Source organism: Monodelphis domestica, chromosome 6, assembly GCF_027887165.1.
Source record: "Monodelphis domestica isolate mMonDom1 chromosome 6, mMonDom1.pri, whole genome shotgun sequence".
In the NCBI taxonomy this organism is placed as follows: domain Eukaryota; kingdom Metazoa; phylum Chordata; class Mammalia; order Didelphimorphia; family Didelphidae; genus Monodelphis; species Monodelphis domestica.
Genome location: NC_077232.1, coordinates 161,023,906 through 161,039,207, shown reverse-complemented (window position 1 = coordinate 161,039,207; position 15,302 = coordinate 161,023,906).

Below are 15,302 nucleotides of genomic sequence, written 5' to 3'. Positions count from 1 at the left end.
TTGATGTTTTTACTCCCACAGTGTTTCATATGGAAGTGGATAGTCATTTTTCTCATAGGTTCCTCTGAGTTGTTCAGGGTCATTACATTGCCACTAATGGAGAGGTCCATTATATTCGATTGTACCACAGTCTATCAGTTACTGTGTACAATGTTTTCCTGGTTCTGCTCTTCTCACTCTGCATCAGTTCCTGGAGGTTGTTCCAGTTCCCATGGAATTCCTCCACTTTATTATTCCTTTGAGCACAATAGTGTTCCATCACCAACATATACCACAATTTATTCAGCCATTCCCCAATGGAAGGGCATCCCCTCATTTTCCAATTTTTTGCCATCACAAAGAGCACAGCTATGGATATTTTTGTACAAGTCTTTTTCCTTATTATCTCTTTGGGGTACAAACCGAGCAGTGCTATGGCTGGATCAAAGGGAAGACCGTCTTTTATCTCCCTTTGGGCATAGTTCCAAATTTCCCTCCAGAATGGTTGGATCAATTCACAACTCCACCAACAATGCATTAATGTCCCAACATTGCTACATCCCCTCCAAGATTCACTACTTTTCTTTGCTGTCATGTTAGCCAATCTGCTAGATGTGAGGTGATACCTCAGAGTTGTTTTGATTTGCATTTCTCTGATTATAAGAGATTTAGAGCACTTTTTCATGTGCTTATTAATGGTTTTGATTTCTCCCTTTTCATCTTGGATACTGTCAATTTGGTTTATTTATTTCCACTTTTTAATTAGAATGACTAGTACTTTGTCTATTTTATTTGTTTTTCAAAGTACCAACTTGTAGTCTTATTTATTAAATCAATAGTTCTTTGACTTTCAATTTTATTAATTTCTCTTTTGATTTTTAGGATCTCTAATTTAGTCTTCATCCGAGGATTTTTAATTTGTTTGCTTTCTAGTTTTTTTAATTTGCATGCCCAATTCATTGACTTCTGCCCTTCTTAATTTTTTAATATGTGAACTCAAGGATATAAATTTGCCCCTGAGTACTGCTTTGGCTGTATCCCATAGGTTTTGAAAGGATATCTCATTATTGTCATTTTCTTCAATGAAGTTATTAATTGTTTCTACGATTTGTTCTTTAACTGGTTTTGGATAATCATTTTTTTTTAATTTTCAATTAATTTTTTTATTTACCTCTCCATGTACCCTTACTAATTATTATTTTCATTGCATTATGATCTGAGAAGTTTGCATTTATTATTTCTGCCCTTTTGCACTCATTTGCAATGTTTTTATACCCTAATACATGGTCAATTTTTGTGAATGTTCCATGTGCTCCTGAAAAGAAGGTAGATTCCTTTTTTCCCCTATTTGTTTTTCTCCACGTCTACTAACTCTAGTTTTTCTAAGATTTTATTCACTTCTCTTACCTCTTCCTTATTTATTTTTTGGTTTGATTTATTTAGTTCAGATAGAGGAAGTTTCAGGTCTCCCACTAGTATAGTTTTTCTATCTATTTCATCCTTGAGGTTCTCTAGTTAATCCTTTAGAAATTTGGATGCTATGCCATTTTGTGCATACATGTTGAGTACAGATATTTCCTCATGTCTATACTTCATTTTATCAGGATGTAATTACTTCCCCTATCTCTTTTAACTAGATTTATTTTTAATTTGGCTTTGTTAGATATCATGATGGCGACTCCTGCCTTCTTTTTATCAGTTGATGCCTAATGATTTGGCTCTATCCTCTTACTTTCACCCTATGCATATCTATCTTCCTTATGTGTGTTTTTTGTAAACAACATATAGTATGGTTTGGGATTCTAATCCACTCTGATATTTGTTTGTGTTTTATGGGTGAGTTCATTCCATTCATATTCAAAGTTATGATTACTAGCTGTGTATTTCCCAGCATTTTGATTTCTACTCCTGGTCCTGCCTTTTCTTCTTTCACTATTTCCTTCTATACCAATGTTTGTTTAAAATCAGTCCTCCTAGTTCCCACCCTTACTTTACTTCCCTTTCTACCCCCTCCCTTCTTATTCCCCCCTTTATTTTCCCTGTAGTCTTTCTAAAATTGTCCCCTCACCCTCTCCCTCCCTTGTACTGCTTCCCTCCCCACTAGTCCATTTTTACCCTTCTACTCCCCTATAGGTTGTAAATCTATTCTCTGCCCCAATAGATTGGATTGTTCTTCCATCTTTGGGTCAATTTCAAAGCACATAAGAGTTGAGTATTTCCTTTCTTTAACCTCTTTACCCTTCCACTGTATTGATATTCTCCACCCTCCCGCCATGAGCTTCTTTGTGACATATAAATTTACCCCCATTTTTTCTTTTCCCCATTTCTTTTAGTATTAACCTCTTTTTTTAGCTCTAGTTGTGTGTGTGTGTGTGTATATATATATACACACACATGTATATGTATTTGTGCATGCATATATTTATGTACCTATTTATGTCTTGTCCTTTCATCCTATTTAGTTTGTCACTGTTCCCTCTAAGTGTAATTCTTCTATCTGCCCAAGTCATAGCAACAGTTTTTAAGAGTTACCAATGACCTCTTTCTTATAGGGATACATATCATTTTAACTTATTGAGTCTCTTGAAAAAAATTTCTTTTTGTTGTTTTGTTTTTCTTTTCCCCCTCTTTTTAAATTACCTTTTGAAGATTCTCTTGAGTTCTGTGCTTGGACATCAACTTTTCTGTTCAGGTCTGGTCTTTTCTTTACTAATTCTTGAAATTCTTCTATTTTGTTGAATGACCATACTTTCCCCTGTAAGAATATAGTCAGTTTTGCTGGTAGTTGATTCTTGGCTCTAGACCTAGTTCTCTTGCTTTCTGGAATATCATATTCCATGCCTTTCAGTTCTTCAGTGTGGATGCAGCCAGATCCTGCGTTATCCTCACTCTGTTTCCGTGGTATCTGAATGACTTCTTCTTTGCAGCTTGTAATAACTTTTCTTTGGTCTGATTGATTTTGAATTTGGCTATAACATTCCTGGGTGTTGTCAGTTGGGGATTAAATTACAGGAGGTGATCTGTGGATTCATTCAATCTCCACTTTTCCCTCTTGTTCTAGGATATTAGGACAGTTTTCCTGAATAATTTCCTGTAGTATGATATCCAGGCTTTTTCTTTTGTCATGGTCTTCTTGTTGACCAATGATTCTTAAATTGTCTTTTCTTGAATGATTTTCTAAATTGTCTGTTTTGTGAATGAGATGCTTCATGTTTTCCTCAATTTTTTCATTCTTTTGGTTTTGTTTTATAGTGTCCTGCTGCCTTGTGAGGTCACTTGATTCTAGTTGTTGTATTCTGGTTCTTAAAGACTGGATTTCATCCCTGGCATTTTTGTCATCCTTTTCCTTCTGGTCTGATTTTCTTTGAAGGTCATCTTTTATCCTCTTTACCTTGTCTTTCATCTCCTTTGTCTCATCTTTCATCTTCTTTGCCTTATCTTTCATCTCCTTTGCCTCATTTTCTAGCTGGTTGATTTTGGCTTTCAAGACACTATTTTCTCATTTTAGTTCAAGTGCCTCTGTTTCCAGATGACTTATCTTAATTTTTAAGTTCTTTACCCAATTGTCTTCAGCCTCTCTTAATTGTGTTTTGAGTTCTTCCACAGCCTGTATCCATTTCACTAGTATTCTGATTTATCATTTGCTGATCTCTACTCCTCTGTTCCGTTTGCTCAATAGAAGCTGTCTATTGTAGTTTCTTTCTTCTTTTTCTGTTGTTTGCTCACATTCATCCCTTCTTTACTCCCTGTATTTGTCTGTTCTCTTGCTCCTCTCATTTTTTTTTTGGTTTTGGGGGCTTCTGTCAGTCTCCCCTCTTCAGCTTTAACAGAAGATCTCTCCCTGTAGTATCTGGGGGAAGTTTGTTGGGGGTTTGAGCTTCCCTGTCCTCTGGAGGCTTTTGATTGGATTAAATTCTAGCAGTCAATGAGGATGGGTGTGGAGCCTGGGTTTCCCTGAGTTCTAGAGACTTTTGATGGTATTAAGTTCTGTTTAGTTGGGCTGGTTGTGCTCTGAGTCCAAAACCTCCTGGAAGGCTGGAGCAAATATGGAGAATCTCCACAGCTCTGGCCAGGCTGCCAGCTCTATGCTCCCTCTCTAGCTCCTTCCCCTGCCATCCATGTTGGGCGCTCTGAACTTGCTACAGCCCTGCCCACAAGGTACACCCTCCAGACCATAATCACCTTTGTCCACCCAGAAGTTCCCACTGTTTCTAGAGTCTCAGAGCTTTGGGTGGGAGGGGGTTGAGTCCTAGGATCTTCCTTCTGTCTTCCCCTTAAACAGTAGTGTTTTCAGATACCGGCTTTTCGGGGATGGGGGGGGGAGTACATTTTGAATTAATTCTAGCAGGAGGGATTCTTGGCTCTGTTGTGTTGTCAAGTTTGATTTTCAGTCCCCTAGGAGCATTCAGTTTGTGATTGGTTAGGAAGGGTATTCAGCGGTGTGAACTTCTGCTGCTTCTAGGGAGCTTCTTCTGCCATCTTGACTCTGACTCCACCAGTTGAAGTCTTGCTTATTTGGTTATTTTTTTTTTGTTTGTTTGTTTTGCCTTATTAATATATTTCTGCTAATATTTAAAAACAAAATAACAGTTATATAGCATTCTAAATATTACACTGTGGCTTGGTAAAATGAATAAAAGCATTTCAAATTTTGAAGAGACCTCAAAGGGACTTGGAGTCAGAAATATTTTACTTCAAATTCTATCTTAGATACTTAGTTGTTTTGAGATCCTGGTCAAGCCACTTAACCTCTATGAGCCTTAGTTTCCTCATCCATAAAATGAGAAACTTGGATTTGATCACTGCTATGCTGCCCTCAAAATCCAAATATTTAACCCTTTGATCTAGTACCTGCACAGGAAAACTGCTCTACATTACAACTTGTGGAGGAGAGAATTTACAATTCATGCAAAGGACAGAAAGCTGAGGATGAATCATCTGTCAGTCAAATGAAAATTCCATTTGGAATATTACTGGGAAAAGAAGTTGGAGCCAAGCCAACTGTTGGACTGGGTAAAAAAGGGCTGAAGGCTTTTGGTTGATGCTGGTAACTGAAACTGAAAGGCTTTTGGCTACTAGCTGATATGGAGAAAGAAGCTAGTTATATCTCTGGGACTTGAGTTAATCAATTTGGAGGCGACCTGGCTGATTGGCAGAAGAAGAAGGACAGTGGTCCTTATATCTCTTTCTGACTGACTATATTTCATGCTTGAGACAGAATTGCCATTTCCCTCAATATCTTCCTAACACTCACTGTAGAGATTAGGGGTATTCTACACCTCTTACTTTATCCTCCACCCCTGTCCTGTCTTCCCCAAATAAACCCCTTGTTTGACAAAGGAGATTAAGAACTATTTCATTGAAACTTCACAGCTCACACTGAGTGAATAAAGAAGCGGGGGGGAGCTGAAAGGCTTCCGAAGAGGGAGGAAAATGGGAGGAAGGGTAGGCAAAACTTGATCCATTAGTTATCTAGTATCAATCAAATATACACCCCCTCAAGTAACTATCTATTACAAACTTACTCATTATGTTGTGGGTTTTAAAATGAATAATCAATAACTAAATATTATATTTTATAAAGTTTTATTAATAATAACTAAAGCTGACTTCAGTGTGGTCACAGGTTCCAAGGAGAGAGAAGGAGTTATAGCCACTTAAATATGATCACACACAACATTGGGATACAGGAAAATGGAATTTTGGGAAATTCTAAGGGACTTTTGGGGGATGAAGTCCAAAAGCTCAAAAATCTCCATTTATACAAAGTAATTCTCCAGCCTTTATTTGAAGACTGTGAAGATTGGATTTAGCTATCTCCTGATTTTAACAATAAAGATTCTTAACTCTTTCTTTATTGTGAAGATAAAATTGTAATCTCCTGATTGTAACAATGAATGTACTTAACTCTTCCTTTATAGTGAAGCTAGAATTGTAAGCTACAATCTATTTTTAGATTTTAATTACAAAAAGGTGTTAAGTAACTACAAAAGGTGAATTAATCACAAAAAGGTGTTAAGTAATTACAAAAGGTGCACTTAATAAAAGAGTGTTTAAGTAACCCAAAAAGATATAATCTAACCAAAGAAGGTAAGAAATAAAGAATGGACAATCCTGGAGAAAATCCAACCAAAGAAGGTGAGAACTAAATAATGGGGAGTCAAAGAGAAAAGTGTCTGTTGATATTGGGAGATGTGAAAATTTAGAGGTGGTGACATAAGAGAAAAAGATCTTTAAAAAGAGGACCAAAAGGCAAAATCAGGCATTCAGATTCATTCATTCAGATTGGGACAGTCAGGCACTGAATTTGGAGTGAAGGATCAGTCACTATGGAGCTGAAGGGAAGACGGACATTTAGAGATTTGGACATTTGGGCATGCAAACATTCAGACACTGATTTGGAGGAGCGACTGGGAGTCAGATACCCAGTCTTCTTTAAGACTATCACCATTGGTGAGTGAATATCTGACTTAGTGACCCCGCCTTTCTGGAGGCATGAATCCTCCAGAAAATGCCCAACTTCTTGAGACTCTCTTCTCTTGTATCTGTGGCTTAGAGATTCCAACTGGTATCAGAAGAAGCCAGAGGTTTTTTTTTTTTCTCTCTCTCTCTCATTCCTTAATATCTTCCTTCTATTGTAAATATTGTAAATAAACTACCATAAATTCCATTTACTTTAGTAATTCATTTTGGGATTTAGAATTAAATCCCTGGTGATCTCCTAATTAAATAATATATTCAAAGTCCAATCACAATTTAATTTTAACAAGACCTACAATGCACTGGGAAGGGTCATTATACTTTTTGATATCCCTAATTGTTTAGCAGTGTTTTATTAAAAATCATTCTTTGGACCTAAAAAATTCTATTTTCTTCCAATGCCAGTTCACTTCAGAGTATTCACTTCTCCAAGCCAAACACTCATATTTCCTCCAGCTACTGCTTATGTAATTTCTAAGTGTTGATTGAGGTTATCAAATTGGAGAGTGAAACTGACAAAACTATCTTCTCTTAATCTCTCCCTTTAACCTCAATTAAAGACGCAGAAATTCAGCTTCAAATTTCCATGTTTATATTCCCAGAAGCACTTCTTATTATAATAAACATTCTTCTACTGGAAAGTAATTTTATTTTAATTCAGATGAAAGGTTTAATTATAGGAATTATAGAATCATTCTTAAAATCAAATAATAGATTGCTTTTTAAAATTTATTTAGAATATTTTTCCATGGTTATATGATTCATGATTTTTCCCACTTCTCTTTCCTCCTTCTCATGTAGCTGACAAGCAGTTCTACTGGGTAATACAAGTATCATTGTTCAAAATCTATTTCCATGTTATTCATATTTGCAAGAGTGATCTTTGAACATCAAAACCCAATCATATTCTCCATTGAACTATATGATCAATCATATGTTTTTCTTCTGCATTTCTGCTCCCACAGTTCTTTCTCTGAATGTGGATAACATTCTTTCTCATAAATTTCTCTGGATTGTCCTGGATCATTGCTTTTCTGCTGGTAGAAAAGTCATTCAATTGTGCACAATCATCTCTGTGTACAATATTCTCCTGTTTCTACTCCTCTTGATCTGCACCAGTTCCTGGAAGTCTTTCCAGTTCACATGGAATTCCTCCAGTTCATCATTCCTTTCAGCACAATAATATTCCATTACCCTCAGATATCACAATTTTTTCAGCCATTCCCCAATTGATGGACACTCCCTTGTTTTCCATTTTTTTTGCCACCAAAAAGATTGTGGCTATAACTATTTTGTACAAGTATTTTACTTATTATATCTCTGAGGTACAACTCTAGCAGTGTTATGGCTAGTTCAAAGGGCAAGCATTCTTTTAAAGCCCTTTGGGCATAATTCCAAATTGCCTTCCAGAATGGTTGGATTAATTCACAACTCCAACAGCAATGCATTAATGTCTCTATTTTGTCACATCCCCCCCAACATTTATTATTTTCCTTTGCTTCCATATTGGCCAGTCAGCTAGGTATAAGGTGGTCCCTTAATGTTGTTTTAATTTGCATTTATCTAATCAGGAGAGATTTAGAACATTCTTTCATGTACTTATTGATAGTTTTGATTTCTTCATGTGAAAACTGTCTATTCATATCCCTTGACCATTTGTTGATTCAGGAACGGCCTGATTTTATTTTGTTGTTGTTGTTGTTGTTGTTGTTGTTGTTGTAAATTTGGCTTTGCTCCTTACATATTTGGGAAATTAAACCTTTGTCAGAGAGTTTTGTTATAAAAATTGTTTCCTAAGTTGTTGCTTTCCTTCTAATTTTGGTTGCATTAGTTTTATTTGTACAAAACCTTTTTAGTTTGAATATCAAATAATAGATTGTTAAGAACCAAGCACATATATAGCTATTCCCTTTTCCTAAAAAATGGAAACTACAAGTTACTCAACCAAAAGTCATGGAACAGTATAGTTTCTGGAGAGTTATGAATGTTTATCACTCAAGGGCTCTGACAACTTCTTTCTGTGTGCTTGTTGCATCCTCTTGCAAATCATGCCTACTAACCATAGATATACCTCAGTGTTTAATCCAGGTCCCTTTTTTCACTCTCTACTATTCAATAGATGATCTCACCAAGTTCCATGAATTAAATTACTACTCTATTATGATGATTCGTAAATACATCCTGTCCTAAATTCTCTTATAAACTCCCAACCTCATATTTCCAATTGTTTTTAGGTTAATTTAAACTATATATGCAAGAGACATCTTAAACTCAATATCTCCAATGCAGAACTCATTATCTTGTCCCCTAAGTTCTCCTCATGTCATATCTTTCCTATCATTATAGAGGGCAGTGCCATCCTCCCATTGCCTCAGGTTCACAGCTTAGGAATTATCTTGACCTCTTCACTCTCTCTTACTCCCGTATCCAATCTGTTGTTGAGACTTGTCAATGTTACCTTTCCAGTGTCTCAAATACATCTTTTTTTCTCCTTTCACATAGCCACCACTCTAGTGCTGGTCTTTGTCACCTCTTGCAGGAATTATTATAATTGTTTGCTTTCATGTTTGCCTCTATTAGGTAGCTCCCAGTTCCAATCTATTCTCCTTTCAGCCACTAAAGTGATTTCCCCTAAGCTCAAGTTGAATTTTATCATTCTTATATTCAATAAACAACAATGACTTTCTATTACCTGTGAGATGAAATACAAAATCCTTAGTTTGATATTCACATTTCTTCATAACCTAGGCCCCTTCTACCTTTCCTGTCTTCTTCTATATCAACACATGCATCTTTGATTCAGTGATAGTGTCATTCTTACTCTTCTAAAATTGAGATTCTCTATATCTCATCCCTGTACATTTTCTCTGGCTGTCTCCTATTCCTGGAATGATCTCATTCCTCTATTTCATTTACCTCCCTGGGTTGCTTTACATTTCAACTGAAATCCCACCTTTTACTGGGATTTTATTCCAAAGGCTCGCTTCTAGTGATTTATGTTTGCTAATTATTTTCTATTTATCCTGTTAATAGTTTGTTTATATATATATATATATTTGGTTTATTTTTTTCCATCATTAGATTGTAAGCTCTTTGAGGACTGGGATTTTTCTGTTCTTTTTTTGTATGCCCTACAAAGAACAGGAGCAAAGTATCATCCAAAGGCCAATGATGTGGCACATTATACATGCAAATCAATTGTTACACATTACAATTGAGAAATTACAAAAGTGAAATAATGTAAATTATCATTATTTGCTTCGGGACCAGAGACACTATCATTGGTTTTGAGTTGGTATAAATAATAGTATATCAAGCCAAGCCATTCATTGTGTCTTTAATTCAGAAGCAAATGATTATTTCATATGCCTACCAATATGGCCCAAAAGTAGAGTTTCTATACAGTGCTGAATTCTTGGGTCCTTGGAAAGGCAGTGATATTACTTCTCTACCACAAGGCAATGGAGAAGAGCAGAAAAGCATAAATGAAGGATAAGACGAATTATTTAGTGTTTCTTCTCTAGTAGACCTACATTTCAGACACTTGGATTTCCAGCCACAAAAGAAACTTTATTTGTAGGACAATCCCAACATCTGGCCTTTTAACAATGACATGAAGGATTTTCCAGGTAAAACCAGATTTGGGAGTTGCCTCCAGAATTACTTCATCTGCTATAGTCTAGGGATATAGATTAGATCTTTATTTGAAAGGGGAATTGCATAGGAAATACATCTCTTCCTGAGGGTCAGGATTGTGACCTCTGGTGCTAGGAAGAATAATGGGAAAAAAAAAAACCCTGAAGCTAATATATGAGATGGGAATTAGGGACCTGATCTTTGCTTATTACTATTAATATAAATTATTCAGATGATATGAATGATAGGGAGAGAGCCTGCCTATCTAGCAGGAGTAAGTCTCCCTTCTGTGAGGAGTCCAAACTACAAGGTAGTGTTATTTGGAAATTGGGAATACTTAAAACCCTGCCTGAAAGTAGGATTTACTAGAAAGACAGGGTAATTGTACTTATTGCTTATGAGTTATTGTGAGTTCTTAGTGCACCATTTATGGGCTCCCTTGAGTCCAGTGTATTTTCCACATTTATTGTAGGTTGCAATACAGGCTGCCCTGTATCTGATATATTCACTGCTACCACAAATGTTTGTTTAGGTTCAGAAAGACACTTTTACACATAGCTGTGGAAACTCAATCTTATGCTATTTTCAGAATTTTCCCCAGAGTAATATGTGAGTTTCTGATTCCAGGACAGATATGGCCTGAATAAAGCAAGGGTTTAAGGTGTTTGGCCACAGTCTACATTTGCACTTCTAGAAATTTTATTTATCCTTAATGATTCACCTTTTGACTCCCATTTTCATGAATCATGTTAAGCCTTGGTCTACACTGATCTTTTATTTCTTTGAACTCCTTTAGTTATAGTGTTTGAATAAAATGATTTAACATTGAATCATTTGCTCTCCTGAAATACTGTCTAATTTTTTCCATTATTAAGACTTGTCTCTTCAATAAGACTGTTAATTCTATGAGACCTGGAGAATTCCCTGTTCATTCTTGCACAATTCTAAACACATATTAAGGATTCAATTAAAAAATTGATTATTGGTTGATTGAGTCATGACAGGGAAAGACAGAACCTGACTTATGGAAAGATTATTGGAGTTGAAATTAGGAAATTTGGATTCTGGTCTTTGATCTAGATTTCACATCTAACTTTGCTAGGGTTATATGAGGTTATTCAAGACCAAGTCACTGATGTTCTATTTCATGATTTCCTTGTTTGTAAAATGGGAGTGATAGTACTGGTCCCATATGATTCACCATATTGGGAAGAAAAACTTATAATAATATAGTTAATAGTATAAAATCCCTATTTAATTCAAGTGGTTGCTAAATTGTCATTTTCTTTTGTTTCCTGAGTCCTTCTTCTAGGTTATCTTCTCCCCATAATGAATCTCCATAGAAGAAAGTAAGTAAAAAGAATCTTTCCTAGTGCTAGTCTCAAGGGGGAAATGATAAAAATTTATGTAATCCAAAGCACCCTGAGCCTTAGCATAACATCTAAGGATACCATGGCACTTTATTTCCCATAGATTTAAACACAGAATGATATATTCTCTGAAGTACTTAATTTTTCCCTATGGAGAAACTAATGATCAGAGTTGTACAGTCACTTGTTGGAGGTCACATAGGAAGTAAATTACAGAGCTGGGAGGCATAAAGAGACCCTTTGGCCATAAAACAATATCAAGATTATTGAATATTCTGTGAAGTTCCTGATGCCTTTGAGATACCAATTAATGGAAAGATTAAAATCAAGGGACAACAGAAAGGAAATTAAAAGATACATTTTTAGAAGAAAATGGTGGCTATATACTGAGAAGTAGAAAAGAGATCAGTAAGAAAGAAAACATATGAAACCTGAGTGAGTGTGTTGATGTAAGAAGTCACAATAGCCAATATTACTAGAAGAGGTTTGTTTGCTCTTTGGTTGGCATCCAAAAGTGCAATTAAAATGGGCCCTTGAATTTTTGCAAGAACAATTTTGGGAGAAAATTTGTCAGCACTGATAGAAGTGTCATTTTAAATAATTAAGGGAACTTGTTGTGGACCATTTGTAATAAATAAATATCTTGAAGAAGTAAAGAAAGAAGGAAAGGACAACTTGATAATGAGATAATAATATACACTGCATGAAAGTCAGTTAATTGAAGGTTTGTCATGACCAATGAATAGTAGTCTTTGTAAATCCTCTCCAGAAAATAATAGCCTGCTAAAAGAAGAAAATCATCATGAAGAAAAAATTGCACAAAAGTAGAAATTAGCACATTTTTGATCCACAAATTGTCAAAATAAAATGGTCACTCAGACTATAGAAGAGTGTAATTTTTCTAAAATGAACTTGTTTATTTATTCAAAGTTAAAAAAACAAGGAATGTAAAAGAAGCACCAGTTAACCTAAATCTAAATGCATATTGCCATTCTATTTAATGACTTTTTTAACCAATGAAATACCAAGATATTGTTTCCATGTTTATTAAGATCTCATGTATTAAATCTATCAGTTTCTTTCCAATTTTTTATGCTGAGAGCAGCAATGTTGGCATTCAATAGGAATATGGATAGGGACTGAATCTGTATTTTCTTTGGTACAGGGAATTTCCAGATGAGGAAACTCCTACTACTAAGGTTCAGGTAGTTACTTTCTCTAAACCTTTCTCTGAACTTAGAGTATCAGAAAGTTATTTATAGCACAGCACTAACAAGTAAAGCAAACTGCAAAGGTTCCCACAGCCATTTTATTGACTTCAAGGGTGGTTCTCTCTGTACTGTTAAGGTTAAATTTTAGGGTTCAGACTGAATATATTTTTAGTGGTTGCCAGGGATTTAAACTCTAAATCCCAATGAAATACTTAAGTCAGAATGGAATTTTATGGTGGATTATTTACAATAGAAGGAAGGAATTAGGAATGAGAGAGATAGAGGGAAAAGGGAAGAAGATCTGCTCGGGTCTGGTCTGGGCCATGGGGAGTTCAGAAGCCTCAGCCAAGGGGCCTTCCCAAAAGATTAAATCTAGGTTGGCTTCCAGCCACAAGACCTCCTCTAAGATGAGGGGCCTCCTTGGAGGTGCCAAAGTCTCTCTCACAGGAAGTGACAAAAAATATAAAGACAGTTTTTTACATCATTTCCTGTGTCTTACATGTACCAATGGTGGCTTAAAATTGAATTTGGACAACCCAGGGGGTCAATCAGTTGTTTCTGATTTGTCACTTGCTAGCACACACAGGTCATAGACCTTCCTCCCCCACACTTAATCCTTAAGTGGGAGTATATACCATAATGGTTGCTAAACTTCTAAAGACTAAGCAGAGTGGAGTAAATCTAAATTTACAGTACTACACTCTATTGTCTCTTGGCATCTCATGATATTTATTAGCAATGAACAAGAATTATATGACATGCTGTGCAGATTCCAAAACAACAATAGCACAATATAGACCCAATATTTATTTAGGGAAACTATTTCTAATCTAGAAATTCTATAGGTTTCCCTTGATAGTAATTGAATCAATAGAAGAGAGATGTCTAAGCTGAAAATAGAAAGAGTGATAAGAGACACACTAAGTAAGAGTCCTTGATATAAAATGTCAGGACTCTATAGATAATGAAACACATGTTATGTTAATAAAGTGATTAAAGACTTAAAACTTATTGAAAGTGAAAAGGCCTAAACAAACAAACAAAAAACATGTCTAGGCTCAGGATATAAAGAAGAGGCCTAACAATAAGTATGATAATGGTGATAATAATAATTAGAATCTATATAGTTATTTAAAATTTGAAAATTTTCTTGTTTGATTCTAATAGACACCCTATGAGCTAGATTCTATTGTTATCCCTATTTTACAGATAAGGAAACTGATCTATATTTTTAAAAAGCAAAACAAAATTTATCCAGAGTAACAGAAAAGAACAGGTAGAATTTCTCAAATTACATTTCAGGTAGAGACATTTCATCTCTACTATTACACAATTTACTGAAATATGTAGAATTACAAAACAAAATAAAAAAACCCCAACAAAACAGTTTATTATTTGTTGACTGTTTTTTTCTAACAGTGGTAGTCTCTTGGTGATCAAATCTTGGTGATTTTCTTTGTGCAGTTTCATCTACGGTGTACCCTCATGTGGCTTTCGAGTCCAAAGACTGAGGCGCAAATTTTGTGGCACATGGGGCATGGGACGCCAGTTGTTATGGGAGGTGCGGTTGTGGCCTGGTGTCGGCGTTCACGCGCAGCTGCAAGACGTCGACGTCGCTCATCTTCAAAGGTGGCGGCGTGGTGAATGTGGGTTCGCCAGCTGCTTCTGTCAGAGGCAGCGAGTTCTAGTTGCTTTGGTGTCATGCCAGCCCACTTCAAGTTGAACTTTAGCTGATCCTTGAATCTTTTCTTTGGTCGGCCTTGTTTCCTGAGTCCACCTGACAGTTCACCATAGAATACCTGTCTTGGTATTCGCTGTGGGTCCATGCGGATGACGTGTCCAGACCATTGTAGCTGGGTTTTGAGGACCATGACTTGGATGCTGGTGGAGTTGGCTCTGTCGAGGACTTCCTGATTGGTGATTTGGTCCTGCCATCGGATCCTCATGATTGACCGGAGTGAGCGTTGGTGGAATTGCTCCAGCTGTTTCATGTGCTTCCCGTACAGTGTCCATGTCTCACAACCGTACAGGAGCGAGCTAAGGACCACTGCATTGTACACTTTGAGCTTTGTCACAGTGCTTACACCTCTGTGTTGGAGGACTTTGCAGCGCAGCCGCCCGAGTGCCTGGCTGACCTTTTGGATCCTGGCATTGATCTCATGGTCTAGGGACCCGTTGTTGGCGATGGTGCTGCCCAGGTACTTGAAAGTGTTGACGTTAGAAAGCTGCGTGCCGTCGATTGTAATGCACGACTGGTTCATTGGCCTCCCTGGTGCAGGTTGGAACAGCACCTCTGTTTTGCTGAGGCTGATAGTCAGGCCAAACAGTTTTGTTGAGGTGGAGAACCTGTCCACAATGGTTTGGAGATGATTTTCTTGGTGGGCCATGAGAGCACAGTCATCCCCAAAGAGAGTTTCCAGGATGAGTCTCTCTGTTGTCTTTGTTTTTGCAGTCAGGTGGTGAAGGTCAAATACTGAGCCTTCCAGTCGGTATTTGATGTAGACTCCCAGGTCTAGATCCATCACAGTATGCCTTAATACTTAGGTGAAAAATAGGCTGAATAGTACCGGAGCGAGGACACAGACTTGTTTCACGCCATTGGAGATGTTGAAGCGATCAGAAGTCT